The sequence below is a fragment of the Dermochelys coriacea genome, chromosome 12 (genome assembly GCF_009764565.3).
Source record: "Dermochelys coriacea isolate rDerCor1 chromosome 12, rDerCor1.pri.v4, whole genome shotgun sequence".
NCBI lineage: Eukaryota > Metazoa > Chordata > Testudines > Dermochelyidae > Dermochelys > Dermochelys coriacea.
In genome coordinates this window covers 29,600,969-29,628,141 of record NC_050079.1, presented here as the reverse complement: position 1 = coordinate 29,628,141, position 27,173 = coordinate 29,600,969, and the positions used below count along the sequence as shown (strand labels likewise).

The window sequence follows — 27,173 nt, the reverse complement described above, 5'->3', positions numbered from 1 at the left end:
CAGCTGTTCTATTTACTCTTTGAAGTACTATCTGCTTCTAATTATCAGTATCACTTCCTGGATTTTTACACTGTGGACTAGTTTCATTCCAAGGAGAAGCTGGATTGGATGAGACAGATATCCTCTTCCATTATCTTGCTGTGAAGGTGCAGATGAGCAAACTGAAAATGAAACTGACAACTTTCCCTTTAATTGATTTAAATTAGGAGTCTCTCCAAATTTCAAACTGTTTTCTAATTAAGTATTATATGAATGATGGTCCTTACTCTAGATGCTTGAAAGTTGAATATTTCAAAATATTAATGAAGCAGAAAACTATCTGGTTTCAAGACATTAAAACAGTGGGAAATAATCCATATAGGTCAAAAACATACACACAATGAAAACACACTGAGCCTAACTTCTGCTGCATTATAGGATATCATTCATTGTCTTTTGCATTTATCACTTCCCAGATTAGATTCTTTTGTCTAAAGAATATTTTTACAATGACTGCATGCTGTCACAGACTCATGGTAGGATTTGGAGGACCCCATGCAATCAGGTTTCTGGGTCACCCATCCAATCACTGTCTCCTAATTTTTCCATATCCTCTTTAATCTACTGACTTTCTCCACTCCTAGGGGTTAGCAAGAGCAGGAAAAAAGCTTGGCAGCCTGTTCTTTTTCCCCCAGACAGGAGTATTGAACGCCATACCATTATTCATTCTAGGTCTGATCCATAGAACATTGTAAGAGACCTGCTGACTTTAACTGGCTTTGAACCAGGGCTTCTGCTAGCTCTGCCTTAATCTATGGTCATCCAGCAGAACACAGATGACACTAAACTGGGGGGGAGAGGTAGATATGCTAGAAGGTAGGGATAGGGGTCCAGAGTCACCTAGACAAATTGGAGGATTGGGCCAAAAGAAATCTGATGAGGTTCAACAAGGACAAGTTTAAAGTCCTGCACTTAGGATGGAAGAATCCCATGCACTGCTACATGCTGGGGACCGACTCGCTAAGTGGCAGTTCTGTAGAACAGGACATGGGGATTACAATGGATGAGAAGCTGGATATGAGTCAGCAGTATGCCCTTGTTGCCAAGAAGGCTAATGGCATATTGGGCTGCATTAGTAGGCGCACTGCCAGCAGATCTAGGGAAGTGATTTTTCCCCTCTGTTCAGCAATGGTGAGGCCACACCTGGAGTACTGCATCCAGTTTTGGCCCCGCACTACAGAAAGGATGTGGACAAATTAGAGAGAGTCCAGAAGAGGACAACATAAATGATTAGGGGGCTAAGGCACATGACTCACGAGGAGAGGCTGAGGGAACTGGATATGTTTAGTCTGCAGAAGAGAAGAGTGAGGGGGAATTTTATAGCAGCCTTCAACTACCTGAAGGGGGGTTCCAAAGAGGATGGAACTAGGCTGTTCTCAGTGGTGGCAGATGACTGAACAAGGAGCAATGGTCTCAAGTTGCAGTGTGGGAGGTCTAGGTTGGATATTAGGAAACGCTATTTCACTCAGAGGGTGGTGAAGCACTGGAATGTTTTACCTAGGTAGGTGGTGGAATTTCCATCCTTAGAGCTTTTTAAGGCCCGGCTTGACAAAGACCTGGCTGGGATGATTTAGTTGGTGTTGGTCCTGCTTTGAGCTGGGGGTTGGTTTAGATGACCTCCTAAGGTCTCATCCAGCCCTAATTTTCTATGAGTTTATGATTTTATGAATACCAGTCAGTATTGCTCAGATGTGTGGTGGTATAGCTACATCTCACACAAAATAATTTCACATGCTTAGGCATGACACTGGATAAGAATTGCCTGGCAGGATGTGTACAAGGTGATAGCTGCTTGTGGGTACCATGAATAGTTGTAAGTCTAATGTGCGCACACTGGCTTACAAGGATCAGGTGTGTATACAAACAGCTCCCAGTTATGTGCTGGAATCTATCTAAAGAAGATTCAAAATTCACCTGAAATCCTTTGAATGTCAAGGGAGAAGTTTCAAATTTGAATCCTCGTAACTAAACTCTCCTATTTTACAATTATCACTTTTGATGTGGCAAAAATTCTGTGAGAGGAGCTCAAATTTTTTTTGTCTGTATTAAATAAAACTCAAACACTAATCTTGCTTTGACCATTAACTTGAACTCCAAATCATAGCCTAAACAGAACTCAGATAACAATTTAATCCACAGCAGGCATAATTATTACTGATGCTATACCTTGGATAATTAGCAATACATCTTTGGTTTGCAAGACTGTGCAGAAAAGCTCAGGAGAATGCCCCCCCCTCCACCCTCATTAGAATTCCAGAACAGGAATGAAAACAATATGGAACCTTAATATGAATTCCAGAACAGGAAGTCTCTATGTCAAAGTTAGAACCCACTCAAAAAACTGTGGGTTCCAGAATTAGAACCTAATACTGCTCCCACTGATATAAGTGGCAAAAACTCTGGTCTGCTTCACTGGGAGTAGGTCCTTAGAAGAGATAAGACATTTTAAGTTCAAGCTCTGATAGAATTTAGCAGGCCTTAACTTCTGGCCTGCTGCATGATGATTCTTCTGGCAGCCCTAAAAGGTAGGGAAAAAATTACTTTCAAAGAAGAATCTTTATCATTTGCAAAGCATAGGCTTCCATTTATTATTATATCTATATATATTTAAATTAAATGTCCCTTGAAAAGCAAGGGTTTAAATTAAAGTTCAAACTTCCTGTATTGCCTTTCAGGCCCTACAGAGTTCTGCTCCTCCCTTCTTATTTGATTCAGTCTCTTTTCTCATCATCCCTCACCCTGTCCAATCAGCCTCATTGAATGTCTGCTTCTCCCACAGCCACTTCCACACTTCTTCCATCCCTTCTGCATCTCATCTTCCTGAGCTGGTCTGTGAAAACACTACTGTCCTCCTCAAAGGCCAGTTTTCCATGAGGCTTACTAGAAACTTGCTGAGTAAGTCCTGTAATGATTCATTCTGTCCATTTATCTCATGATTTCTTTTTGGTTGCATGAGGTGAGGCATTGTTCTCCTTGATCCTATGGATGCTTGTCTTGCCCTCATTTCCTTTCCCCTCCATGTTCTTATTAGCCCCTCCCACCCTCACCCCCCCTACCACTCTCATTTACACTCGTATTTTGCTTGAAGTCTAATATGAATTTTTAAGTTTCTCAGGGCAGGAATCTTTTCTTTTACCTTTATTGGGCACTGTTAAAATAACAAAGAAGCTAAACATATTTAAAAACTGAAAACAACGAACAAAACAAAACAAAAAAACCCCCAAAGCTATAGATATTGTACAAGCTCCCATCATTTTCCCATCATTATTTGAACTGGTACATCTAGAGACGTGGAGGGGAAACAATACAACTTTTTCTAATCTCAAAAAGGGGTTGCTTTGAGTTTTAGGTGAATGTAAAGATCAGTTCATGTTTTATACAAATTAGTTTGTCCATCCTAATACAAAGAAGTGTTCAAACTTTTGTCAATGAGTAAGGATTAAGAGTGGAACTGTAGTTATATAACCAAAATCTAGGGCTTGTCTACATGGTGGGACAAAGCGTATTACAGGAGTGTGGTTTGTAAAGTGCTCCAACATATTGTGCTCTACCTACCTCATATACTGCACTTTGATGATTGAAAGTGAGTCCTAGAGGCACTGTTAAATGCATAACTTCCCTACCCAGATGTCAGTGGATACTCCCAATTTACAAGTACCTTAATCTTCACAGGAGCACATGGACATCTCTAGTTTGAGGATATTTAAGGAACTATATTTCATGAATTTTAGATGTTTTTTAGGAAGCTTGGTAATCAAAACCTAACATTTACCCTTTCTCTTTGGGTGCAAGACTGTTCCTCCATTGTTTCATGGAAAATCTTTTCAAGTTGTCACACCCAAACAGCTGGTGGTAATTACATTTTCACCATTTTCCTTATCCCATTTTCTCACTGTAGGCATTCTGTATGCCATGCAGCTTCCAGAAGCAAACAGAAAAAAGCTCCCCAAACTTTCTGACAAATATTTTTTAGCAAACACACTGCACAAATGTGAACTGTCAGGATTTCAAAGATTCCCTGAGGAGTTCAGCAAACATATCCAAAGAAATCCAAAGGAGTCATTGAGTCCTTTTCAAGGCTGCTAGAACCTTCTTCAAAAAAACATTCAAGGCTGTGTAAAGAGTCAGTTGCTTATCCTAAAAGACTTTTTTGATAAGGGAGAAAAATTTGTGGGGATAACGAACAAAAGATTGTTGATGTTAAAGATGATTCAGTTCTAACTAAGATAACATTTTTTTGTAATGGGTGCTCTGGAAAGTTCCATAATCATTAATTAAAACCTTTACCAAACCTGCATGCTTTCTCTCTCCTCTCAATATAAAAAGAAACCTTTGTTTGTGAGCCTAATAAAATTAGGCACTGAGGTGAAAACATTGAGATGAGTGCTGTAAAGGGGAATTCATCTCTTCAGTGCTTCCCAGTGACTGAATGGGGAGTCCTTTTCTTACCCCCTGGTGCCTTCCATAGGCTGCCAGCTGACCTTGGTGGGTCTTTGGTGGTTTGGAGGGCCAATCACAAAGTCCAAATGACTCCCTTTGAGAGTAATAAAGAGTCCAGGAAATAAACAGTCTCTTTGCCCTTTCAAGGGTCTTCCATCCCAGCTCTAGACCCTTTAAATTCAGCCCTTTGTTCAGGTTCCCAAACAAGTCCTGTCCCCTTTACCTGTGGCAATAGGGGAACCTGGGCCCACCCACTACTCTGCAGCCACATACTGCTCAACTTCAGACCTCTGCTGTTATTTCCTTCGGCCTCTTCCTAAGGGCACTTTTATCTCCAGCCCTATCTCAGGGCAAATGTCCTCAGGCTCTTCTCCCCCTGCAATCTCAGTGTACGTTCAGGCAACCATAAACTCTGGCTACTTGTCAGACTTGTGTGGCCAGAGAGGAGTCACCTTCTTCACCCATCTGGTCCCAAGCAGGAACTGAGCTGCTAAACCTTGCTTCTTTTATCTGAGTCTTCTGGGCTATGATTGGCTGTCACCAGCCCTAGTCCTATAGAAGGACTAGGTCTCTATAGCTTCTAAGATGGCTGCTCCAGTGAGGCCTCTCTAGGAAGACCTGGAAGACCCACCCTTACTGCTCTTTGTTTCCCACCTTGCTGCTTCCTGGAGCGGGATGTAGAAGAGCAGTGGGGCCTTTGGCAGGTCCTTGAAGGCCTGATCCATCCCATCACAAATACACTTAAGTGAAGATTTCTCTATTAGGCCAAATGCAAATGGTTTTAAAATTCAAATTGCATAGAATCTTCACACTACCATTAATCTCAGTGTATAGCATAGATATAGGGATTGACCATGAATTAAGAGCCTGATTCTGACACCTTTCTATTATGTAGCACCTTACTTCATGTGTTGCCCTGTTGAAATCAATGAGATTAATGTATTGCCTATAAAGCTATATTCTTGGTAATGTTAACAGAGTGTTAACAACTGGCAAACTGTGACTTCTTAGTATCTTCAACTGTAACATAATTAATTATGTGTTATTAAATTAATAATTAAAAATAAAAAAAAACCATTGTTTAAAAAAATTAATTGGGGCACCTAAGATTTTCACAGCTGCAACTACCAGCCATCTGTGAAACTTTTATGCCTGCATTAGAGTTTTTATTCTAAGTGATGGCCACTAGAGGGCAACATGATCACTCAGACAGTGTTACGTGTTAGACATTCCATCCACTTGAGGACTGCTACGGTAGATGGAGACAGAAAATATTGTTAGTATGTAGAGTGCAGCTGATTGAGAATTTTCCATCAACATGTTTTTGATAGAACAAAACATTTTTGGGGAAAATATGTGTGGGTCAGGACAAAATTGACATTTTCCAAAAGAAAATGTTGATTTTATGAAACCACCATTTTCTAAGGGAAAATGACAATTTTGCTCCCCCCCCACACACCTCCAGTTGTTTCCCCAAAAATATTTGTTCTGAGTCAATTTTGGTTGAGATGCCTTAGTACATCAAGGGAGATATAGTTTGGGCAGAGAGCCAGGCCCAAAGGAAGAATAAGGGCATAAGATACCCAAACTATGACTCCCCCTGAATATTTGCAGCAGCTCAGCTGGATGCAATTTAACATTGAACCAATGAAAAATGAAATATTTGGATTCGGGAATGTCAAAAATGCTTTGCTCAGATCAAAAAGGTTGAAAACAAAACATTAACGTTTCTGGATGAACATTTTTTTGGAGCCCATGCAAAGCGTTTGATATTACCACATTTTGCCCCAGTTAAGGATGAAGACAAATGTTGAAATACTGGATTTTCCCATGGGACAGAAATTCTGTTTTTTGACCATCTGTAATATAAATAATTGAATCAACCCGCTCCCCAGATACACTCCCAATTCCAGTGGATTCCCTCCTTCATAGACCTTCTCTGTCAACCTTAGCCATCTTCCCTCCCCATTGATCACAGCTCCCTCTTTCTCTGGCCTTTCCTCTTCTCAGTCACTCAGAAGGCCAAAAATACCTCCCCATTCTCAGAATATAACACCTTCCAATTTCTCTGATGACCTCACTTCCACCATTACACCCTCTGCTGATTACTCTTCCCCTCAGCAGATGTACATGCTTCCTCTGTCATAAGGCAGAAAAATCTTGTCCTACTTAAAAGAAATTAAGGGAAGGCTTCCAATTTGTTTAAGAGCTAACTTTAGGAATGAGAGTTGATTCAAATTCAGACCCTGAAGCATTGTGAATGTAGGACTGTGAGGAATGAGACGCTCCATAGTTAATTTCAAGATGTACCATATCGTACAGTATATTCAGAAGATGTTCTTATCAGAATTTTTGCTGGCATTCCACTAGCATCCCTGAACATCACTGACATTTTTTTAGTTGGTATCAGGAATTGGATTTCTTATTATAAAAGGCAAGGGTAAGTTTCATCCACTTTTTCAAACGTTTAAGGCCCCAATCCTGCAAAAACATATATGTGTTTAATTTTATGCACGTGAGCAGTCCCATTGAAGTCCCAGTAAATCTCTGCAGGCCCACAACAGGCCTAGCAAAAGAAAGAGGTTTATAAAGAGCACTTGATTTGCCTAAGAAAAAGACACCTTTTGTTTGTGACTGATAAGACTTTGATGGTGAAAAAGATAACATTTTAGCGCATTAAGAATATGTTAAATAAGACATACAGAGAAAGGGGTGAGGGGGTCATAAGGATATTCATAGAAGAGGAGAAAAGAACTGCCATCATCTCATTTAACAAGCATAAGTACACATCTATGGCCTTCTATAATTACATGTCACTCAATGCGCTGTGCAAATCCCCGCTCATTCTTCTGTGACAGCAGTAAACATGTTTCGCTGGAAACTGCTAATTTAAAAATTAAGCACCAAAAATAGAATCTTAATCTGCAACTTCAAGCAATCATGACTATGTCAGGGATAGATTAATGTACAAAATGCTGTTGCAGACAATATGATCAAAACCAGAAAGATTATGGACGCTGAACCTAATGAGACACTACCTCATGGTATAGCCTTGGGAAAGTCCTTGACCTCTAGTCTGAGCTTCAGTTGTAAAACTAGAGAAAGAAAGCAGGGGCTCCCTGTAAATAAGGTGATATCTCTAAGGTGAAGATTTCTTTCCACACTCTCCCAAACACACACACACATGTAATGCCTGTCCTGTATCCCAAGTGAAGTAGTAAAATAGGTGCAGTCAATAGCTTTTAAAAACAACCCTTTAAGAACAAATGAAGATATTTGTTATTATTAACAATCAACTATACAGAGATTTTGGTTTGCATGACAGTTTATAAAGATCAAAGTGGAGGGGGAAGGGAAAAAAAAGAGAGAGAGAGAGAGAGAGAGAGAGAGAGAGAGACTATATCAAAAGTCTACAATCAAAGACCTGATCCTGCACTGGGATCTGCTAGCCTGGACTTGTGTACCAATGTGTAATCCTACTGAAATCAATGGGACTCAGTTGGGGTCAAGTGATCCATGCTAGATGATCCTGATTCAGAATCAGGGCTTCTACTAGACAAAAAAGAACAAAAAAATAGACAGAGGAAGTAGTTTTGGAAAGAAGGGGTGAGATTAAAAAAAATGGGCAAGCACTGTAAGTAACAGGGAAAATAAATCACAGAAGTACTGCTATTGTTTGGAAAAGAGTGAGGTCAGGCAAGTGAGTAGATGGGTCAGGGTAGAAGCCATCAGCAGAAAACACAATGAGTAAGCCAGGTCTGAGGAAGGATGGAAAGTGAGATACATAGTGAACAGAAAGAGGAAGAGGTTGTTGTTCCAAAGGAGGGGATCAAGATTAAAAGAGGCACACAGGTGATGTGGGATAAAACAAAAGGAACAACAAGGCAGAATGTCCCCCATCTGCCCAGGGCTAAGCAGAGAATTATGAAGAGCTGTTAAAACAGTTTCTTCCCCCATACAAATTAAGGTAGTAGCTCTATGGCTGCTTTGCATTGCCAGAGTGGTACAAAGCAGCTGTAAAGAGCAAGGCTGAAAATCTGGCCCTTTGGTTTTGTGAATCTTACAGGGATACCAGGACAGGCCCTCACAAGAGGAATCCTTGGTTTACAGGACCAAAGGCATGTGTCACCATGTATGCTATCTTGATGCTGGTGACGTCCAATATGGAATGCAACAGAGAATTTCAACATGGAGCCTCCCTTTTGTACCCCTGGAAACTACTTTTCTCTCAATGATGTTAAATGATTGCAAAAAAACAAAAACCCTGTTCAGTGAGAACCAAGGCAGGTGCAACAATATATTCAGGAACGGATTTACCATGAAACAAACTGTGCAGTGGCACGGGGCCCCATCGACGGGGACCCTCAAAATGCAGGACAAATCTCATCTGACCACCTGCTCCTGAGTCCTGGCCGGCGGTGCAGCAGGTCTCAAGCAGGCACTCTGCCTGCATTCTGTGGTCGGTGGCCCGGCTTGCTGCTGGCATGTCTCTGCGCACCGCTGGTGGCGGAAAAGTGGCACCACATGCTGCCCCCGCCCCAGGCAGCACTGGGAGATCTGCTGCCTCCCTCCCCATAAGGGGTATGCAGAGACATGCCAGCAGCAGAGCTAAGGTGGCTCCCTGCCTGCTCTGCTTCCTTCCCTCCACACTGCACCGCTCCCGGAAGTGGCGGGCATGTCCCTTCAGCCCCTGGAGTGGAGTCTCTGCGCACTTCCCCCGCCCCAAGCGCCGACTCTGCAGCTCCCATTGGCCGGGAACTGTGGCTAATGGGAGCTGCGAGGCGGTGCCTGTGGGCAGCAGTGCGTGGAGACCCCTTGGCCCCCCGGACCTAGGAGCCACTGCCAGAGGGATGTGTGTGCCAGTTGCTTTGGGAGGTACGCTGCCCGAGGTAAGTGCCACCATCCATCCCCCTTCCACATCCCAACCCCCTGCTCCAGCCCAGAGCCCACACCCAGCACCCAAACTCCCACCCAGAGCCCACCCCCCACACCTCCTCCTGTACCCCAACCCCCAATCAAGGTGCTTCATATTATTTTCATTTACTTCCCATTACTTATAATATAGGAGGAGGAGGGGAAAAAAAAGAAGGAAAAATGGGGGTCAGATAAAAGAGAATGTTCTTTTCTTGGTTGGGTCCCGAGAGGAGTCCCTGAAAATGAAGCTGCACACAGGGTCCCACTAACTCGAAATCCGCCACTGAATGTATTACACCATGGATACAACTAACAGACATGCATTTTTGAGTGATGACTGAGCTAGTCATAATGTCTTATGACCAGCTGGGGAATGATGGGGAGCAATAAGTCTTGTTTACATGTGGGAAAGCAGTGGTTTGCTCTCAACCCAATTCTCTAGTCATACTGCTAGCACAGCTCTTAGAGCATGCTATTTATTTACACGTTTTTCTATGGTTCTCACCACTGCAGTGTCTGAGTGTATATATATATATATATATATATATATATATATATATATATATACAAAAGCAATTTTTTTTTGCAAGGCAGGTGAACTTTATGGAAAATTGAGGCATGGAGCTATTTGCCTGTGATTACACAGAAAGATTGCCCAGAAACAGGGCCCAACTTCCCTAAGTCCCAGTCCAGTGCCTAGCCACAAACTATGGCTACCTTTTGAGCAGGTGTGCTGGGTTGAGATGGACTTAATGTTCATTCGACCCCCTCTAGCACAGCCATACAGGCCTCTAAATGTTGATCATAGAGTTAATTACAACAACAACTTACATTGTGTTTTTACTCCATTCCCTGTGCTACTTCAGCCTAAATTCAATATGTTGCTAATGTAGGGTATGTTTACTGAAATAAAGCTACATTCAGCTATGGGTAACCTGTCTTTGAACATATGCTGTAGGCAGCAATCTAGCAGAGAAATGGGTAACAAGCTGTGAGACTAAACTTTTATCATCGTCTCTATAAATCAAGATGAAAGCTATAGAATTCCTCCTGTGGACCTCATACTGCCGTCAGAAAGAAAGTTAAAATATTTAGATGGAAAGAAAGAGAAGCTTCTAAAAATAAAGTTATGAGAAATATTAGCCTGGAACAAACAGGAAGTCCAGTTTCCCTTAATGCATGTTTTCAAACAAATAATTCCTAACAACAATGAATACAGTTAGTATTAATAATGATTGTGGCCATGTCCAGTTCTTTCAGTTCCATTCATATTCCTAGCACAGAACACAGCTAAGAATGAAACCTGCTAAAGCTACTGAATTTGCAAAGCCAAATAATAGACACCACTGGATTATTTTGTTTTGTCAACATAGCAAGCAATTTACAATATTCCAGGTATGCAATAATATAACCTACTGTCCCTAACATCACTGATGAGGGAAATCCATACAGTTTCTGCTAGGAATTCAAGAATTTTACAGCTCACTATATTAAATTATTTTCTGCATCAAAGCTATTAATCATAATAATGAATGACAAAAATACAGCATCTAGTACCTACCATTTGAGGATCTCAAAGTCCTTTGATAATATGAATAAGGTAAGACTAGCGATACGGCTGTGAGGAAGATGTGCTCATAATGAAGAAATAAGGCATAGACATGTTTGGGACCAATGACAGAGTTATTCTTTAGCAGAGCCAGGAACAGAAGCCAGTTTTCTGGAATCTCAGATCAGTGTTTCAAACACTAGATTATGCATCCTCACTTCATTTTAGGAGACAAACAAACAAAGCCTTTGCACTGCTAGTTTACGTATAGAACCAAAACAATATTTATATCTTGGAGACAGTGTGGTCCAGAGGCTAGGGTGCTGGACAACAAGTCAAGAAACTGGTCTTATATTTCTGGCTCTTGACACCAATCTGATGTGCAACCCTAGGCAAGTAATTTCATTTCTCTGTACCTGTTTCCTCACCTATTTAGATGTCAAGATCTTCAGGGTAAAGACTTGGATTATAGGATTTATACTATAGGATTTATATTGCCACATGCAGTGGGACTCTGATGTTGGTTAGAGAATCAAAGCACTATTATAATACAAATACTAATGAATTTTAGTCTTTGAGAAAGACTTTTGGTTCTGTTTATTTTCTTGGACAGGTGTCTTATTTCAAATGTCTCTCTATTGTAGACATTTGCTATTCACTTCCACACTAAGGAGACTTGAAACCAGCTCCACTACATCTAAGAGCTACCCTTTTTTTGACTAGTTACCAGGCTGATCAAAAATAGGAAGAAGTTTACATTAAGCACTAGATCCAAATGTAGAAGCCACTTTTAAACATTCAGTCCACATTGCTTTTTGATGTTGGTTTTATATTTAGGGCAAAATTCTCCTCTCAATTCCGCAGAGCAGATCTCATCTATGATATTCTGTTTTTACTCTACATTCAGATGTTCCATTGATCTCACAGGGAGACCCACTCATGGAGGAAGAGTAGAATATCAGAGTCAAGCTTTGCTGTGGAAATGTGAGAGAGAATTTTGCCCTTAAGATGAAACCACCATAAAGCAAGGATTTTTAATAAATCTATCAAACCAGGGGTGGTACTGTATGACTAGAGAATAGAAAACATAGTACCTATATTTAAGAAAGGGAAAAAAGTGATCCAGGCAGCCACCAAACTGTTAGTCTTATTTCAACAGTATGCAAGGTTTTAGAACAAATTTAGAAGGAAAGAATAGTTAAAGACAGAAGAAAATGGGGTAAAATATAACATAGGTTTACCAAAGGTAGATCATGCCAGACTAACCTTATATTTTTCTTAAATAAAGAACTGATGCTCTACACAATGGAAATGTGGTAGATTTCATCTAACAGGACTTCACTGAAGAACCTGATACAGTGACAAATGGGAAATTATTAGTTAAACTGGAGAAGATGCGGTTTAGTACAAGAATTGTACCACAGGTAAGAAATTGGCTAAACGAGAGATGACAATATGTTGTGCTGGAAAGGGAACTGCTGAGCTGGGTTGAAAGAGGTTACTAGTAGAGTTCGTCCTCAAGAACTGGTCTTGGAGCTGAGCTGATTTAATATTTACATTAGTACCTGGGCACAAAAAGTAGATGTGTGCTAATGAAATTTGCTGATGAAACAAATGTGATGCGGCTGTCTAAAAGGACAATGTGGCATAAAAACAGTTAGAAGAAAGTTCCTAATAATCAGATAAGTGAGCTTGAGGAACAGCCTTCCAATAGGAGTAGTGGGGGCCAAAACCAAACTGGTTTTAAGAAGAAGCTTGATAAGTTTATGAATGGGATTAAGTGACGGAGTTGCTTTCCATAGCTAGGGACTGGGCTCAGTAACCCAGGAGATCCTTTCTAATCCTATGTTAGTAAATTCTTAAAGAGCAAATTTAGGGAAAAATGTATAAGGTTTATAAGTACTGCATTGGCACAAGCAAAGTGGTATTTGGGTGCTCAGCTACTCAACTTCCTTCCCTCCTCCCATTTTATTTTATATTTATTTGTTATAGTTGTTTGTACTTCTCCTCTTAATCAGGTTGTTTTTTTAACCAGTGTATCCTTCTTACACAGGTTCACAGGGTTCTGCTATCCTTATTTCACCACCACTGAGATCAGTTCTTTGGACCTATGCATATCTGTCCTATTCTTGTCAGCTGAGAGAGAGAGAGAGGGAGAGAGAGAGAGAGCTCAGTCCCTATCAATGTCTCCCCAGATGCCACTGCATTGGGGAGACCTGCCTCCCCAAAGTGGAATATAAAGAAGCAGAACTTTCCCTTTACATCACTTCCTGTTATGGCTCTACTGCTGTATGGCTGTAGGGGGAAGAATCAGAGACTTTGCCTCTGGCTAGGTGGCAAAGGGAGAGAGGGCAGAATCTGGCCAGGATACAGGATTGTTTCCAGGGAACGAAGATCTTACCCCTACTGTTTGTGGAAATTGTTATGGGGTTGTGGGGAGCAGATGGGCCACAGGGGATGGGGATAATGGGTTTTTTTTGTTTTGGTTTGGTTTTTTTAAGTTGAATGAACCTGCCTGGAAAAGCCTAAGTCCAGTAAAGATATTGAGGGATCACTGAAAATTCCTGATGAGCCCATCCATACTAAAATGCCACCATGAATCCTTTTACTGGAGATAAATATTTTTGGAAGATAAGTGTTAAGACCTTGTAGTTTTAGTAGATTATAAAACCTCAGATGGGCCTTTGTGGTCTTTAGAATTTGAAGACTGAAAGAGAAACTGGCTTTAGCTGCAGCTAAAGTGAAATCAGCTACCATTAAGGCTATTATTCATCCCTCCCCACCACCTATTTCTTAAAAGAGAATAGGAGTACTTGTGGCACCTTAGAGACTAACAAATTTATTAGAGCATAAGCTTTCGTGAGCTACAGCTCACTTCATCGGATGCATTTGGTGGAAAAAACAGAGGGGAGATTGATATACACACACAGAGAACATGAAACAATGGGTTTATCATACACACCGTAAGGAGAGTGATCACTTAAGATAAGCCATCACCAGCAGCAGGGGGGGGAAAGGAGGAAAACCTTTCATGGTGACAAGCAAGGTAGGCTATTTCCAGCAGTTAACAAGAATATCTGAGGAACAGTGGGGGGTGGGGGGTGGAGAAATAACATGGAGAAATAGTTTTACTTTGTATAATGACTCATCCATTCCCAGTCTCTATTTAAGCCTAAGTTAATTGTATCCCGTTTGCAAATTCATTCCAATTCAGCAGTCTCTCGTTGGAGTCTGTTTTGGAAGCTTTTTTGTTGAAGGATAGCCACTCTTAGGTCTGTAATCAAGTGACCAGAGAGATTGAAGTGTTCTCCAACTGGTTTTTGAATGTATTAATTCTTGACGTCTGATTTGTGTTCATTCATTCTTTTATGTAGAGACTGTCCAGTTTGACCAATGTACATGGCAGAGGGGCATTGCTGACACATGATTGCATATATCACATTGGTAGATGCGCAGGTGAACGAGCCTCTGATAGTGTGGCTGATGTGATTAGGCCCTATGATGGTGTCCCCTGAATAGATATATGGACAGAGTTGGCAACGGGCTTTGTTGCAAGGATAGGTTCCTGGGTTGGTGGTTCTGTTGTGTGGTGTGTGGTTGCTGGTGAGTATTTGCTTCAGATTCGGAGGCTGTCTGTAAGCAAGGACTGGCCTGTCTCCCAAGATCTGGTGAGAGTGATGGGTCGTCCTTCAGGATAGGTTGTAGATCCTTGATGATGCGTTGGAGAGGTTTTAGTTGGGGGCTGAAGGTGATGGCTAGTGGCATTCTTTGTTATTTTCTTTGTTGGGCCTGTCCTGTAGTAGGTGACTTCTGGGTACTCTTCTGGCTCTGTCAATCTGTTTCTTCACTTCAGCAGGTGGGTATTGTTGTTGTAGGAATGCATGATAGAGATCTTGTAGGTGTTTGTCTCTGTCTGAGCTCAGACAGAGACAAACACCTACAAGATCTCTATCATGCATTCCTACAACTACAATACCCACCTGCTGAAGTGAAGAAACAGATTGACAGAGCCAGAAGAGTACCCAGAAGTCACCTACTACAGGACAGGCCCAACAAAGAAAATAACAGAATGCCACTAGCCATCACCTTCAGCCCCCAACTAAAACCTCACCAACGCATCATCAAGGATCTACAACCTATCCTGAAGGACGACCCATCACTCTCACAGATCTTGGGAGACAGGCCAGTCCTTGCTTACAGACAGCCCCCCAATCTGAAGCAAATACTCACCAGCAACTACACACCACACAACAGAGCCACCAACCCAGGAACCTATCCTTGCAACAAAGCCCGTTGCCAACTCTGTCCACATATCTATTCAGGGGACACCATCATAGGACCTAATCACATCAGCCACACTATCAGAGGCTCGTTCACCTGCGCATCTACCAATGTGATATATGCAATCATGTGCCAGCAATGCCCCTCTGCCATGTACATTGGTCAAACTGGACAGTCTCTACGTAAAAGAATGAATGGACACAAATCAGATGTCAAAGAATTATAACATTCAAAAACCAGTTGGAGAACACTTCAATCTCTCTGGTCACTCGATTACAGACCTAAGAGTGGCTATCCTTCAACAAAAAAGCTTCCAAAACAGACTCCAACGAGAGACTGCTGAATTGGAATGAATTTGCAAACTGGATACAATTAACTTAGGCTTGAATAGAGACTGGGAATGGATGAGTCATTATACAAAGTAAAACTATTTCCCCATGTTATTTCTCCCCCGCACCCCACCACACCCCCCACTGTTCCTCAGATATTCTTGTTAACTGCTGGAAATAGCCTACCTTGCTTGTCACCATGAAAGGTTTTCCTCCTTTCCCCCCCTGCTGCTGGTGATGGCTTATCTTAAGTGATCACTCTCCTTACAGTGTGCATGATAAACCCATTGCTTCATGTTCTCTGTGTGTGTATATCAATCTCCCCTCTGTTTTTTCCACCAAATGCATCCGATGAAGTGAGCTGTAGCTCACGAAAGCTTATGCTCTAATAAATTGTTAGTCTCTAAGGTGTCACAAGTACTCCTTTTCTTTTTGTGAATACAGACTAACACGGCTGCTACTCTGAAACTTAACAATGAATATTATACTGTGATGCAGTTGTGCAGCAAGGGTAATCTAGCAGCATCGAACAGTAGCAGGAGGGTGTGCATAAGGGTGTGTCGACAGTACGTGCTGCAGATTAGATGCACTTGTCACCATAATGTCATGCTCTGATGCACCCCAGAGCAGCAATCCCAAATCAAAAGCAAGATACGCAGGTAGGTGGTCAATCAAAACATGTCATAACCATAAACCAGTTAAGTCAGCAAGAGTCTGACAAAATGGCTGGTCTGTAGCAGCATGACCTGAGTAACTGCACACACCCAGCGGTGCACATACACTCACAAACAGGAACACTGAATTCAGGGAGCAGGATCCAGGAATCGGAACAGGAAGTGTGCACACACGCACGCGCACCCGCTCCCCCCCATCACAGAGAAAAAGGACAATGCTAACAGCAGGGATAATGAATGACATTGTCCAGTTCCTACAACTCCTTCCATCAATGCAGAGAGTATTACACTGCACAATGAGAACATCAGTAAACAACTGCATCCTATTCTTAATTAAAGACTAAGCCGTTCCAAATAAAGCCCACATTAAACAGTCAGCCTGAGCCTTTTACATTCCTTTTTGTCTCCCATGGCATAGTGCAAATGGAAAAGCAGATCTTGTGGTATTTTCATTTAAATCATCATCTAATAAATTCTCCTGATCGAATTTCACAGCATTTTTCAGAAGTATTTTATAGAAAATGTCTATTCTTGCAGGGAAAGCATAGCTGGAGGCTCCTCACACTTCTGAAACGTAATTGACAGAACAAGGGGAGTCCCTGATGGAGCAGAAGGGAGTCATGGCGAAGCCATGAGATGCATTGTCAGCAAATGAAATCTCAAAGTAAGATTTCAGACTGACCAGCAGGGAGGAAAAACTAGGATATCACAATAATTTGGGCCTGAGGCAAAACCCTGCATTCAAATATATCAAAATTCTGGCGTACAGAGCTGGATTCAGATATAAACTTTGGGACTCCACCCCCCTCCTATTTATTTTTAATAGCTCTTTGGGTTCTTGTCCTGTATCCATTATCATGGAATCTGAAAACCCTGCTTGGGATTAGATCATGTTTGAAATTCTGAATACTTGAACAGCTTTCCAGGCTATCTAGTTTAGAAAAGTGTGTTTCTAAAACGAATACATTACTAGGTAAATTACACGTAACATCAGCACTATGTGGATGTTAAGGAAGAATAATAAATAATAGGTTTCCATCTGTTTTTCTTACCAGTACCCCCATTGCTCAATAAATAGATGAGGCCATAGTCACTGTAAAGTTATCCTTCCCTATGCCAGCCAGGACCCTAATATTCCTGAATGGATTTTCCCAGATGAAGGGAAGCACCACCACAACCTTTTCTCTGGCATTTTAGACATGGAGGAATCAACTGTAAGTTACAGCTCTGCTCCCTAGTAATTGTGCCCAAAGAGGCTTCTTGGGGATGGGCTAACTTAGTAGATCCCATAACCATTTTATCCACCCCCTTTTCTGGCCAGTGTTCCCTGCTTTGAGCTTCACAGTCCCTCTGCAGAACCCCCAGAGTGATGGCTGTGGCCCATTTATCCATCAAAACCTCCCTTTATTCTTCATCGCCAGAGGTTCTCCATCACTCAGGGTTTGAAACCTAAACTGAATCTGACTTTCATTATTCTGTAAATATGGTAAGCAGGGGTTAACATGTTCACCTCAGTTGTATTTACTTGAATGCACTGGCAGCAGAGCAAGAAAACATTCCCTCCCGTCATCCCCTCATTAGAGATTTACTAACCCGTACTTGGAAGCAACTAAATCTCCCTTTCAAAATGAAAAAACAGACTGGCAGCAAACAATCTAAAAGCCTGGACAGAGCCAACATAAATGATCTATTGTACATCGCATAAAGAACCCAGGCCAGCAAACAGGAATTTCCCTTTTAAGATTTAAAAAAAAAAAGGTATTTCCCTTCAAAACATTATATAAGAACTTCCAAACAGCCCACAGAGAATGCAGAGAGACTCTCCCTGCTAACATGAACAAGCAGCTGCTGACATGAGAGCACTCCAGGAGTAGCCAGTTGGCAAAGAGGCTGTTAAAAGAGGGTAGAACCGTAGGCATCGTCCATGGTGTTTATTACACTGTGCATAAGGGAATAGCTGCATTTTCACAGAACACATGCCGCCTTGTGTGTCCCACAGACCTTTTTTTATGACATTAGGGCTTAATCCCCAAAATTTTATCCCATGAATGCTCCTTACTCTCACAAATAAATAGTCCCACTGAAATCAATGGGGCAATCTGTATGAGTGAAAGTTTGCAGAACTCGGTCATCATGCAATAGCAATTGATTAGTGGAAGGTGGGCAGTGGACAGCACATATGCTACCTATCATGATGGGTACCACTCCAGCTCTCCCCACCCAAACTCAGGTTGTGTGTGGGGTGGGTTTCAGTATAGCTATGTAGTTGCTCTTTTAGGACCCAGTCTAGCTAAGCACTTAAGCACGTAAGTAATTCCATTCATGTCAAAGGGACTTCTGATGTGCTTAAAGTCAAGCACATGCTTAAGCATTGTTCAGGATTAGGATTTTATAACCTCAAATCATCATTATCCAGGAAGTGGGTGATAATGGCTCCACTTTTATCCTGTTTTGCATTTTTCTCAGTTTATATACACAGCCCAGATATCCTCTCTCAGAAGCATCTGATGTATCCTGGCTTGGAAAAGGCCAGTTTGTCTGCTGCTGAACCAACCTGGGTTCGTTATTTTATGGTATTCAGATTTCTGCATTGTAAAACCATATGCAATTATGTCTTGGCTGCGGAACAAGACTGAGACCCTAGCTGGGACACTAACAGTTAGCATAATTCTGAAGTTCACTCTTGTGCATGTTCAATTGTGTGTATATTTTCTTGGCTAAACTCCATTTTGCCTTTCGATCCTATTACTGCTGATGGGGTTGAGTGATAATGACCTGCCTGCCTGGCTGATTGAGATACATATATAAAATGAATAGTACAGTTAAAGCCCGTTGGGCGCTCCTATTTACTCTGCCCCAAATTAATAGAGCAAGAAAAACTCAATGTCATTAAAAAGCAAGAAATGTAAAGCCTTTTTTGTGACCTATAATTAATATCTAAAACCACTAGGCTCTATTGAGACGAATTGATTATTAAGATTCAAAATAGTACTAGGCACTATATGAATTGTACACAAATTGTAACCAACTATACTAGGTAGGCCAGCATTACAAGGATTCTCAGTCCTCTGGCTTTATAGCTTAAAATAATTGGCAGCTGTAGGTAGTACTGAATCCATCTTCCCCATACTATAACAAGTATTTATCTTTACTCTGAAGCATCCATTATAGACTGCTACGGGAAGCAACATGCCAAGTAGGAGGTCCATTGCTCTGTTCTATGACAATTCCTCTGTTCCCTTATTCACACGGGCACCTTTGCCGAGGAGAGTAAAGAACTTGCTGAAAGGGATATAAGAGGCTCCACCCCCACATACAGTAACATTTTTGAGTAAAATATTTGTGATTTGAATATAATAGTAATAAATAATAATGCCTAGCTCTTACATAGCATTTTTCATAAATAGATCTCAAAGCATACAAAGGAGGGGTGTATCATTATTCCCATTTTGCAGATGGGGAAACAAAGGCAAGGGGAGGTGAAGTAACTTGCCATGATCACACAGAAGGGCTTGTGGCAGAGTCAGGATTAGAACCTACCTCTCTGGATTCCAATTTTTAAAATTATTTCAATTTTAATAGTCAAAGGAGTTATTTGCGATGTGAATTCTTTATAGCCACCCTAGTTGGAGTAGAAGATATCAGACATTAGCTTTTGCTGATGTTTCCATTAAAAAAGGCAGAAAATTCTTTGTAAGTTAAGTAATAGATCAAAACACTGCACAGCGAGTCAGGATTGTATGTCTTGGTAGTCATACAGTCTGATCATTTGAGTTCCATGCTTTCTAAGTCCCATAAACAAATTTGCAGAGAAGACAAAAATCTAATAGGACTAAGAATATATAGAAAATCATTCTATAATTGAAAAGGGAAGCAAAAAGGAAACAAAGAGAAATCTCTGGTCAGCAGAGTTAAAAATAATAAAGAGGATTTTTTAAAAGTATATTAGAAACAAAAGGAACCTTAACAAAACATTACTCTGTTACTCGATAGATATGGTAGAATTGTCAACTCAATAATTATATTTATGGGAAATCCTGCAACCGTCTAATTCTTCAAAGTGTTAAACTATTTTTGCACCTGCAAAATTTGTGGTAATATCAAATTTTGCACATAAAACCAAGATTTGCTCATGCCAGATGATGAGTGTGTATGCAAATGTACATTTTGGAGCATATGCAAAGGTTATGTAGGATAAAGTGCTATGTATTTAGTTAGGGAAGAAAAGTTCAAAAGAATGAGCTTTCCCTTGGAGGAGATAGTGGTGAGGTTTCTTAAATATTGTGAGAGTTCAGTTTGGACATGCTGCTGAGAAAGCTATCTACTGTACCCATGATCTACACCCTTGTGGTAAGCAATTCCATTGTGCTAAAGAGGCAATGTGATTGATGGCGTATGGCTCTTGGAATTGCAGGCAATCTTTTGGGTATCCTGAGCACAGATCATTAAGGATTAAATCCTAGGTCTACTGAAGTCAAAGGCAAAACTCCCACTGACTTCACTTGGGCCAGAAATTCACCTTGAGTATCCTGAAGACAAGGACCAAGGTTTTGAACCGGATGCTGTCAAGATTGAGGAGGGCCAACTCTCTGTGGACCACCAGCAAGTAGACAACAGCCAATAGTTTGATCACTGCTGCTTTAATGTGCAGTAACCATACTCTAAGACATCTTGATTTAAAATGCAGGGCTCCTTACACACACTGATAAGCTGATCACTTTATTAAGTTGTTTTGTTGATTTAAGTAAAATGGCATTATCCACAAGGATTGATATTATTACAGCAGATGACTCTTTCCTGGGAGACTGTAGACAGAAAAGTGATACTTTAGATGTATATTATTAGATTTAATCAGAGTTCTTTTAAATAATAGTTCCATCTTATTACAATTTGAACCGCCCTTCCATGAACCACTAGGCAGTGTGTCTTCATCTTTTATTTCTAATTGGGTCATAAATCTACAGTTGCCAAAATGATACCCAAATGTTGGCATTCCTGCTCATTAATCATAATTTGTCTTCAGTAATGTGCACTCCATGATACGACTTCTGCACAAAATATCTACAGGAAATAAAAGTGCATTTTTACAATTACCTCTCTGTAATCGGTCCATCAAATTGTCTCCCCAGTATTTTGTTTATCGACTGTGTGCTGTAGGTTAGAATAAATCATAGTTTGTGCATAAGAAATGAAAGCACATTCATATACTGAGATTACCTGAGGGCAAGATTGAGGAAAATGGCATAGTTCCTAAAGCTTATAAAGATGAAAAAGAAAGGAAAGCAAGCAGTATAAAAAGATATAAAATCTGTGTTGCTGGGCAAAGGTAGAAAAAGTTCACCTTTTTGATTTTTTAATTATTTTGATTTGGATTTTTTAAAATTATTTTTGTTTATTTTATTTTATCTTTAGGCATAAGTGACAGTTATGATGAAAATGATGCAGATGGAGGTAGCAAGATACACTCAAGCAGAAGACAAAAATAATTTTGGAAAACATTAATACAAGATGCTTACAGCATATATACTCAGGAAGTGTTTTACTTTGGACAATGCCAGTTTTCCATTGTTACTGGATATCTTCTTTTTTTAATTGTGTGTCTACACAAAATTTGGTTGATGAATGGTAGATTTGTGTGTCAGGGATAGGTTGGTTTTGTTTTCTAATTTGAATGTAGGGTTGTTTTTAGCAGAGCTGATGGAAAAGCTTCCAACAGAACATTTTGTTTGTTATACAACATTTATTTTTCCTAAAGGGTGAGGTTATTAAAAATTGCAATTACACCTTTTGCAAGTGAGCAGAAAAGGGAAACAGAAATTACAATACAGATTTACTAATGTCAGAGACAAGACAACAGTTATATTTGTTTACTTTAAATTCATGTGTTTAATTTCAATTAGATTGCAAGTTACACATAGATTAATGTGTTTTTATTGTGCAACTCATTCAACATTGTACTCAGTTGATTTCTACACATTTATTTAGTGACTGTTTGGGCACCACTTTCCTTAACATTTAGGCTTATAGTTATTAAAGACAGTTATACATAAATAGTGATGTGTTCAACACATTATTTTATCCCTGGTGGGTATTGATGAAAACTTCTAGGTTGCTATTACATCCTTCTCTTTTCCTTGGATGGGGTTTCATTTGTGAGTTCACAAAAAAACATTAATAGACAGTACCAATAACCTATTGAGAGCATACAGGGAGATTTCCTCCTTAAGCAAAGGAAAAGACAAAAGGGTTTTAGAAAGGTTAAAACATTTTTGGACATTATGCTGGAGTTATTGAAAATGGACTCGTGCCTCCCTGTTGACAGGCTCAGGTATTGGCACAGATGTCATAAGCTAATAGGGTGATACTTAGGCAGATGCAGTCATTAATCAATCACCTCTCTTTGCATGTAGTCATATTGGCAGGGCAGGTTTCTCCTCACTCTATCTAGAGCACAGATTAAAAGGCTCCATAATTGCATTAGGATAACTAACAAGGCAGTTAAGAGAGATTCTGGTTACACTGATGGCATGTTTAGAGCCTTTCAATGGAATGACACCAGATGGCAGCTGCCATCAGTATCTAGTAAGGAACATGTATTTACAGATGTGTAAGGGGTAAATTATTTTCAGGATCTACTCTCGTGGTTAGTGCTTTGCTGAAAGATGTCTATAATTAAGTCAAGTGCAGCTATACTATTACTTTTTCAAAATGTTTGTCCCTGAAATTTTTTCCACATTACCATCCCTTTATCACACGTGAAAAACAACTGCTCAAGTGCTGAGGTTGGCTTTCACTTCAACCACTTCTGGGTCCTACAAAGACATGATGCAGGCAAAGCAGGCACCCAAAGGGAAAGACAACAACATAAAGTGTCCTCCCACCTTGTACCTCTGTACTTGTTGCATTCAATACATTTTCTCTAAGTAAAGCAGCTGCAGTCCTCATGCTTCCCCCTCAAGAGCAAAAGGGCTGCACAAGACGAGCACTCTCAGATCCATTAGTCTCACATATTCACCAGCCATTTTAGATAATGGAATAAAATTCGCAAGGTAAGGTAACTAACCTCAATATTTAAGTAATGACTGGAGTAAGTCCAGTACAAGGAAGCACAAAGGAATACTGCTGACCCTAAGGTAACCATATCAATTTGCTGGAACTGGCCAGTTCTTCCAATAACGTGTTTATATATAAATAAATAAGAGGGAGAGAGAGGCATATTTCTGCATGAAATTCCTACACTTCATATCCAGTACAGGCATGCTTTTTTAACCAGTCCCCCACTGTGTCTCCAGCGGGGAGAATTAGTATGCTTTCCTTAGCTGAGAGCCTACCAAGGGGAAGAAACTTGCTGGCAGCTGGAGAGTCAGCAAAGTCTGCCTGTGTGTCAGTTTTTAAGTTAACATTTCTGCTTGCCAATCATGTTTTATGTTAACTCAATTTGCATTGTTCTTGTTTAGCCTTGTTGTTTGGGGGGTTGTTTTAACTTGCTCTGAGGATTGAGGGGAAATGTTTGCCATATTGTATTCCAACTGAAACTGGTACAGATTAATATTCTAGTCTGTACTTTGGAGGTGTCTAGTTTCCTCCTGATTTGGTTTGCAGCAAGCAATGATAGCATTTTCCACTGTTTCCATCACGTTTACCTTCTTTCCACTTTGTTTTCACTCTTCGTCTTGCCATCTGAAGTTTTGTTTTATCTTTAAGTCCCAGGGCTTAATTATTTAAAAGACCAGAATTCAAATAGATCATGTGTGGCCGGGGCCAGATATGGTATTCTATAGATAGTGAATAATGAAACATATGAGAGAAAGAGACACAAGCATTGATGTACTACGGGCCTGATCCTGGGTGACACTGATATCAACAAGAAAGTTAGGATATGCATGTAGAAGAAGGTGCTCGGGAACAGTGCAGATGCCTGCATTGAAAATTAATAAATGCAATGAAGAAGAATGAGAAATTAATTCATTAAATATATGAATACAATATTAATGCTAAATGCAAATATTGAGGCAAGAAAAATAGAAAATTCAAGGGAGTACTTTGACAGACATATCTTTGAGAAAAGCAGTGAAAGCAAATAGTGTAATTAAAAGTAACTGTAATTAAAAGTATAACAAGAGGCATTATAACAGGAATAGTAGATAGCAAAGCAGTAAAGAGAGATGTGGATAATATTCCTTTCTCCCTGCGGTCTTGTTCTATGATGTGTATCTAAGTCATCTTTCCTGACGAGGCAATAACTCTTTGGATTCAGACCAGCAAACACAAGTGGAGTAGAACTAGTCATAAGGGAGAAACAAAACATGTGAATGATATTGGAACTTTGCATAGTACATAAGCATGGCCAGCAATCCAGTCAACTGTTGTCACATTGATTTTTTTTAACCCGAAGAAACCCAACACAATCTATTCTGTAGGTTTCAGAGTAGCAGCCGTGTTAGTCTGTATTCGCAAAAAGAAAAGGAGTACTTGTGGCACCTTAGAGACTAACAAATTTATTAGAGCATAAGCTTTCGTGAGCTACAGCTCACTTCATCGGATGCATTTGGTGGAAAAAACAGAGGAGAGATTTATATACACACACACAGAGAACATGAAACAATGGGTTTATCATACACACTGTAAGGAGAGTGATCACTTAAGATAAGCCATCACCAACAGCAGGGGGGGGAAGGAGGAAAACCTTTCATGGTGACAAGCAGGTAGGCTAATTCCAGCAGTTAACAAGAATATCAGAGGAACAGTGGGGGGTGGGGTGGGAGGGAGAAATACCATGGGGAAATAGTTTTACTTTGTGTAATGACTCATCCATTCCCAGTCTCTATTCAAGCCTAAGTTAATTGTATCCAGTTTGCAAATCAATTCCAATCCAGCAGTCTCTCGCTGGAGTCCGCCCCTGAAGCTCCCTTGTTGAAGTACAGCCACTCCCAGGTCTGCGATCGAGTGACCAGAGAGACTGAAGCGCTCTCCAACCGGTCCTCGAATGCTACAATTCTTGACGTCTGACCTGTGTCCATTCATTCCTCTACGTAGAGACTGTCCAGTTCGGCCAATGCACATGGCAGAGGGGCATCACCGGCACATGATGGCATATATCACATTGGTAGATGCGCAGGTGAACGAGCCTCTGATAGTGTGGCTGATGTGATTAGGCCCTATGATGGTATCCCCTGAACTGATATGTGGACAGAGCTGGCAACGGGCTCCGCCGCAAGGACAGGCTCCTGGGCCAGTGGCCCTGCCGCGTGGTGCGTGGTTGCTGGTGAGTATTTGCTTCAGATTGGGGGGCTGTCTGTAAGCAAGGACTGGTCTGTCTCCCAAGATCTGAGAGAGCGATGGCTCGTCCTTCAGGATAGGTTGTAGATCCTTGATGATGCGTTGGAGGGGTTTTAGTTGGGGACTGAAGGTGATGGCTAGTGGCGTTCTGTTGTTTTCTTTGTTGGGCCTGTCCTGTAGTAGGTGACCTCTGGGTACTCTTCTGGCTCCGTCAATCTGCCCCCCCACTTCAGCAGGTGGGTACCGCAGCTGTAGGAATGCATGATAGAGATCCCGTAGGTGTCCGCCTCCGTCTGAGGGGTTGGAGCAAATGCGGTTATATCGTAGCGCTTGGCTGTAGACAATGGATCGAGTGGTATGATCTGGATGAAAGCTAGAGGCATGTAGGCAGGAACAGCGGCCAGCAGGTCTCCGATACAGGGTGGTGTTTATGTGACCATCGCTTATTAGCACCGTAGTGTCCAGGAAGTGGATCTCCCGTGTGGACTGGTCCAGGCTGAGGTTGATGGTGGGATGGAAATTGTTGAAATCATGGTGGAATTCCTCAAGAGCTTCTTTTCCATGGGTCCAGATGATGAAGATGTCATCAATGTAGTGCAAGTAGAGTAGGGGCATTAGGGAACGAGAGCTGAGGAAGCGTTGTTCTAAGTCAGCCATAAAAATGTTGGCATACTGTGGGGCCATGCGGGTACCCATCGCAGTGCCGCTGATTTGAAGGTATACATTGTCACCAAATGTGAAATAGTTATGGGTCAGGACAAAGTCACAAAGTTCTGCCACCAGGTTAGCCGTCACAGTATCGGGGATACTGTTCCTGACGGCTTGTAGTCCATCTTTGTGTGGAATGTTGGTGTAGAGGGCTTCTACATCCATAGTGGCTAGGATGGTGTTTTTAGGAAGATCACCAATGGACTGTAGTTTCCTCAGGAAATCGGTGGTGTCTCGAAGATAGCTGGGAGTGCTGGTAACGAAGGGCCTGAGGAGGGAGTCTACATAGCCAGACAATCCTGCTGTCAGGGTGCCAATGCCTGAGATGATGGGGCGTCCAGGATTTCCAGGTTTATGGATCTTGGGTAGCAGATAGAATACCCCAGGTCCTGGCTCCAGGGGTGTGTCTGTGCGGATTTGTTCTTGTGCTTTTTCAGGGAGTTTCTTGAGCAAATGCTGTAGTTTCTTTTGGTAACTCTCAGTGGGATCAGAGGGTAATGGCTTGTAGAAAGTGGTGTTGGAGAGCTGCCTAGTAGCCTCTTGTTCATACTCCGACCTATTCATGATGACGACAGCACCTCCTTTGTCAGCCTTTTTGATTATGATGTCAGAGTTGTTTCTGAGGCTGTGGATGGCACTGTGTTCTGCATGGCTGAGGTTATGGGGTAAGCGATGCTGCTTTTCCACAATTTCAGCTCGTGCACGTCGGCGGAAGCAGTCTATGTAGAAATCCAGGCTGCTGTTTCGACCTTCAGGAGGAGTCCACCTAGAATCCTTCTTTTTGTAGTGTTGGCAGGAAGGTCTCTGTGGGTTAATATGTTGGTCAGAGGTGTGTTGGAAATATTCCTTGAGTCTGAGACGTCGAAAATAGGATTCTAGGTCACCACAGAACTGTATCATGTTCGTGGGGGTGGAGGGGCAAAAGGAGTGGCAGAACTTTGTGACTTTGTCCTGACCCAT

At 41.2% G+C, this 27,173-nt stretch overlaps 1 long non-coding RNA gene across 1 annotated transcript; it reads left to right on the top strand.

The window, feature by feature from the left end:
* Window positions 1-1,548: 1,548 nt before the first annotated feature.
* LOC122456264 lies at window positions 1,549-22,084 on the top strand. Its single transcript, XR_006275058.1, has 3 exons — window positions 1,549-1,691; window positions 21,646-21,650; window positions 22,072-22,084. It is a non-coding gene; the product is annotated as an uncharacterized LOC122456264 (long non-coding RNA).
* The last annotated feature ends 5,089 nt before the right edge of the window (window positions 22,085-27,173 follow it).